Here is a 6,239-nt window from a genome sequence, read left to right on the forward strand (position 1 = left end):
ATACATATATACATAAAAGGGATCCTTAATTTGGGGGGATTTGTTTTGCCTTTCAGTTGTGCCTGCTTATTAAGTCATAGAAACTGCATGCTTTAAAGAGAAACTTGAAACTGGCAAATGAAAAATCATACAAGTACTAGATCCTCTTCTAACTAAGTATTTATAGGTGTTCTGTGTGTGATATGAAAGAGCTTTGATTAATTGGCTTAAAAATAGTGGGAACTTAAAGCAAATATTTTGTGGGAAAAATACAAACTGTAATGCCTTTTAGTTCACGTGACTAGTAAGCTGTGGGACATAAAGACATTTTTAAAGATGATTGGTTGTGCTCACTTTGGTAGCACATATATTAAAATTAGAATGATACAGAGAAAATTAGCATGGCCCCTGTGAAAGGATTACATGCAAATTCATGAAGCATTCTATATTTTTTAGAAAGATGCCTGTTCTCACTGGTAATTAGAGCGAAACAAACTTAAAATGAGGTTTTTCTCGTTATTAAACTGGCAAAAATCTAATAAATTGCTAATATTCATTGTTGGTTACGATGTGGAGAAATAAGCACTTTCAAATACTGCTGGTATAAAAGGCAATTTGACAATAACTACCAACTTTTAAAATATGAATACTATGAATACCTACAATTCCACTTCTAGGAACCTGTCTCAAAATCATCACATAATATATCCAGGAGAAATTTCTAACATTTCTGATAGTAGATATGGATTACCATATTTCTCAGCATAAATGTAGACTTCTCCTATTTTGCTGAAATAGAACATAATTTAATAATACTCCCTTAGAATTCTGAGAGAAAGCTGTTAGATTCAGACTAAAAAGTAATAGTGTTTTTAACTTATTACAGATAGGTACAGAGCAGAGGTACTATATAAAGTACTTTACAGGAAAAAGTTTATTTAATCTTCGCAATAAAATGGTGAGCAATTTGAGGCAAGGAAGAGTTAGAAGGAGTGCCAAGGTAAATTGGTAAGTGGCTAAGTTGATGTTCATTCTTAACATTGGGGTTCACTGTGAGGTAGGAGTTCAGCAGGACTTGTTTCTCAAGACACAGGTCACAGAGACCCCACTGATAAAACAGGATGTGGCAAAGAAGCCTGCTGAAGCCAGCCACAGTCAAGAAGACAACACTCATTATAATTCACCAGCACCATGACAATTTACAGATGCCATGGAAACTCCTGGAAGTTACCCCATATTGTCTAAAAAGAGAAGAAATTCTCAGTTCCAGGAATTCCCAGCCCCTCTCCTGGAAAACTCCTGAATAATCTACCCCTTATTTAGCATTTAATCAAGAAATAATCACTAAAATATCCAAGCCGCAGTCCTTGGGGCTGAACTCGCTTTCATTAAAAAAAAAAAAAAATTTAGGCCGGGCACGGTGGCTCAGGCCTGCAATCCCACCACTTTGGGAGGCCGAGGCGGGCGGATCACGAGGTCAGGAGATCGAGACCATCCTGGCTAACATGGTGAAACCCTGTCTCTACAAAAAATACAAAAAATTAGCCGGTCGTGGTGGCGGGCGCCTGTAGTCCCAGCTACTCGTGAGGCTGAGGCAGGAGAATGGCGTGAACCCAGGAGGTGGAGCTTGCAGTGAGCTGAGATGGTGCCACTGTCCTCCAGCCTGGGTGACAGAGCGAGACTCTGTCTCAAAAAAAAAAAAAAAAAATATATATATATATATATATAAAGCTTATTGGTAAAATAAAAATGTCTTCAAAAATTAGACATTTAGTCTAAATTTTACAGATCAGATATTAGGTTTGCTAAATGATTTAAGGTTATAAGCTGCTTTTTTGACTTTTGAAAATCGTTCGACTTACCTGCTGTGGAGCCATTAGAGTCTAGTTAAGTCCTGGGCACATGTGGAGTTAGCCATGCCTACTAGCTTGCTGGAATGAGTCAGACTTTATCCCAACTTCTGTCTGGTGTCCTAGGCTCCACACCTGGTACAAAATTAGAATCACTTACTTACCAGCTTTTTCACCAAAGTAAAAGTTACTAAGAGTTAACAGTGTAACATGTACTTGAGACTACTGGAAAAGTTTTACATGCAAGGTATGTAAGGAAAATAAAATGTGGTTTTGGGAAAAGATTATAAGAATTCATGTGAATGTAGTTTTTTTTGTTTTGTTTTGTTTTTGTTTAGAGAGTGCATTAGTCTGTTTTCACACTACTATGAAGAACTGCTGAGGACTGAGTAATTTATAAAGGAAAGAGGTTTAATTGACTTAATGCTTCTGCAGGGCTGAGGAGGCCTCAGAAGACTTACAATCATGGCAGAAAAGGAAGCAAACACATTCTTCTTCACATGGTGGCAGGAGAGAAAAGTGCATAGTGAAAAGGGGAAAAGCCCCTTATAAAACTGTCGGATCTCATGAGAACTCACTCACTATCATGAGAACAACATGGGGAAACCACCCCCATGATCTAATCACCTCCCACCAGGTCCCTCCCCTAACGTGCGGATTACAATTCAGATTACAATTCATGATGAGATTTTGGGTGGGGTATAGCCAAACCATGTCAAAAGGTTAAAGGATACTTCTAAGTTGAATAGGATATAGCTGGACATTTGAGTAAGTTGTGGAAGTTTTGTGAAAATTAATCTTGTAAAAGAAATTATGTGTGGAAAATATGGGCTAAAGTTAAAGGGATATCATTCATTTTTTCCATAAAATGAACATTGGAATAAAAGAACAACCAAGTTTTCTTACAGCACTAATCTGCTCTTTAACAAAAATTTATAAAGGGTTATAAAAGGTTCATAAGAAACTTACCTTATGGTCAGATATTAAAATTGAATATATTTGTCTCTAAAGTTTTATTAAGAATTGGGGTTGCCATTAATGGTACACTAATGCAAGAGTGAAATGTGGCTTTAACTCGAACAGGATTTTCATGTAAAATTAAAAAATAATTTAAAAAATTGTTTGGCTTTAGAATAAACTAAAGGAAAAATAAGGGAAAGACAAGAGACAAATTGTTTGGAAAGCTAAGTCTTCCCTCTGTCAATGAGTAAAGGTTTTTACCTTCTAAAATTTTTGAGTTATCATTTTTGGCTAAAGTAATGACGTATGTGACCTGGAATTCTATTTTATAATATCAAGTGTTTTAAACCTTTGATATTTTACAAACTTTCCAAGATTAAATTTTAAATTCTGTCTTATCCTGACCTAATTAATCTTTAGATAGTAGGTCCCCTACTATCCACAGCATGTTTGGTATAAAAATCATACCAGAAACATTGTCAAATATGAGCTGGTGTTCGGATTTCTTTGGGCTGTATTTGTATAAATATGTTATTGGTATGTGTTCCAAAATTATACGAAACTCCTTTAATTCTGATATGCACTTAGTGTATGTTACTAATAGTTTTAATTGTTATGTATAATTGTTGTATGCCACAGAAGTAACCAAAATTCCTAGTCAATTGTGGCTTCAATAGTGGCTATCCTAAGGCTTTTTGTCATCCACAGACAATTGTTGTCTTGTTTTGATCCTCTTCAAAAGATGGTTTGTAATCAGCTATAGGACTCTGACAGGTGCTTTTGAATGCAAGTTTCTGATAACTTTGGAGATTGTGATGTTAGAGTATAGGGAAAAACTTTTAGGACTCTCATAGAGAGCTGAAATATTCATGAATATCAAGTGGAACAGGATTTAACTGCATATACTGAATGAACAGAAAACTGAAGTAATCTTTTCTGACTTTTTGTTTAAAAGGTTGCTGATTCTTTGTTTTGTCTTTTTGGAGCTGGGAAAATTTTTTTTTTTTTTTTGAGCTATCGACACCTTTAACAATTAAGTAAGTTATGCTCCTGTGGACAAAATTTGGAGCATATTTGTTTCTCTCTGCTTTATTTCTCCAAAATTTGGAAAGTACTTGTGAGTATTCTTAACTTATGGCCATATAGTTATTTGCATAAGTGCCATAAGAATCTGTTTTCTTTTGTAACAGGATACAATTGGAGAAACTGGTTATTTTACCAAGGCTTTGACTGGAATGGCATGCTTTCCTTTAAGGAATTAAATTTGACTTATAGAATCAACAAAAGCCCATTGGGAAAACTGGCCTCATCCCTTGTCTCCACAGTCCCTGTACAGGATTCTTGACTTGTGGTAATAAAGGAGGTCACTTTCTGACAGGCTCAGGAGCACAAAGTTATCTTGGGACCTAAACAGGAGAGGAATTTACCCAGCCCATATAGGTATTTGATGGTTCAAATTGATGACTGGGCTCAGTTTTAAAAAGGTCTTATCTGAGATTCCTTATGGAACAAAATTCCATTAAAGGCAGTTAAAAAGAACCTACACGGCAAATAATTATTCTTGCTGCACTTTATACAAATAATCAGGCCAAGTATAATAAGACCAAAGTTTATTTTACAAACAACTCATTTCTACCTTGATTTGTCTTTAGTAAAAATGGGAGATTGGAAAAAGCAAAAATATGTTTCAAGAACTGTGGTACACTTGTTATTAGATTCTAGTCTCATCAGTTGTTTTTTACATTTTTTCCTGAAATTTAGATGGACTCTGCTTATTCCTGTGAACCAACCACTGATTTCTGGCTGCTGCTCAGAAGACACAAGAGGTATGGGCAATTTAAATATCTGGATCAATATTCTAATTCTGGGCACACAATGGAATCAGCTAGTGACCTTATATCTGCTTGCTTCCAACAATTGCCCAGTTCATGCAAAGCCTTATTTTATTTACTTGGGATTATTTTGCTTTACTGTTGTGGACTATATTGCTGTTGTACTCTGTGTAGGAATGCAGTATAAGCTTACTATATGTTTTCTTAAGTTGAACATTTATTAATCTTTTAGATATCACCTTTTGTTGGAACTCAGAGTTATGAATGGCCCTGGCCATACCTACACTTTCTGACTGAGACCTTCTCTACCCTAAATGTCAGAAACCTAATAGTTAGGCTGGAATATCATCATCATTATTCAGACTGAAGAAGTTACAGAAGATGGATCTTCATCCCTCTACAACCCTTAGGATTAAGGCTTCCATTGTAAAAGGGCAGGGAAATATATTCAGAGTTGTTTTAACCAGAGCAACTCCATCTTGAACAGTGACTGGGTAAAATAAGTCTGAGACCTAATGGGCTGCATTACCAGTAAGTTAGGCATTCGAAGTCACAGGAAAAGATAGAGGTTGGAAAAAAGTACAAGTCATAAAGATTTTGCTGGTAAAACAGATTGTGGTTTTAAGCCAGGCAAAAGAAGCCAGCGAAAATCCACCCAAATTAAGATGGTGAAGAAAGTGACCTCTGGTCGTCTATTGCTCATTATATGCCAATTATAATGCATTTGCATGCTAAAAGACACTCCCACCAGCACCATGACAGTTTACAAATGCCATGACAATGTCAGAAAGTTACGCTATATGGTCTAAAAAGGGAGGAGCCCTCAGTTCTGGGAATTGCCCACCCCTTTCCTGGAAAACTCATGAATAATCCACCCCTTATTTAGCATCTAATCAATAAATAACGGTAAGTATTCTTAGTCGAGCACCCTATGCCGCTTCCTTGTCTATGGAGTAGCCATTCTTTTGTTTCTTTACTTTCTCAATAAACTTGCTTTCACTTTACTCTATGGACTCGTCATAATTCTTTTTTGTGCAAGATCCAAGAACCCTCTCTTTGAATCTGGATCAGATCCCTTTCCAGTAACACTAGTGCCCGACAAATTAGCTATTGAAAAGTTGTTAATTTGGGATTTTTTTTAAAGATAAATAATTAAAGCCATTTTTAAATGACTGGATGTTGAATTGTTTTTAAGTAATTAAAATTTTTGAAAAGGAATTAGCTGGAATGCTATAAAATAAGTCAGAGATGGTTATGTTTTAAAAAAAAAATTTAACAAATTAAAGTAAAGCAGACAGAGAAAAAACTCCCTAAAACCAAAATGAGAAAGAGGTGAGTAAGAAAGTTGTTTAAACGTCAGTGTACTTTAGTTTGTTGGGAATGAATGGTGCCTTTGCTGCTTTCTTCTTAGTAGCTTTCCTGCTATTCATTGAGGCCTGTGCTGAAGCTAAGACCCAGATACTTGAGATTGAAACCACTTTTGCAAAAAAACTGATGACAGTGAGAGAAATCTGACCTGACTCCATCTTGCTTCTTATCTCCAAGCCGTCCTTGTCCATTCCTGAGCATAGGCCAAGGTAACTATGGGAAGAATTTAAACATGGAGTTTGGAGTTGCT

General features: G+C 35.9%; 1 non-coding gene across 1 annotated transcript; it reads left to right on the top strand.

The window, feature by feature from the left end:
• Positions 1–325: 325 nt before the first annotated feature.
• On the top strand, positions 326–432 carry LOC115933929 (U6 spliceosomal RNA). Its single transcript, XR_004069755.2, has one exon. It is a non-coding gene; the product is annotated as a U6 spliceosomal RNA (small nuclear RNA).
• Positions 433–6,239: the final 5,807 nt, after the last annotated feature.

This window comes from Gorilla gorilla, chromosome 11 (genome assembly GCF_029281585.2).
Source record: "Gorilla gorilla gorilla isolate KB3781 chromosome 11, NHGRI_mGorGor1-v2.1_pri, whole genome shotgun sequence".
Taxonomy (NCBI): domain Eukaryota; kingdom Metazoa; phylum Chordata; class Mammalia; order Primates; family Hominidae; genus Gorilla; species Gorilla gorilla.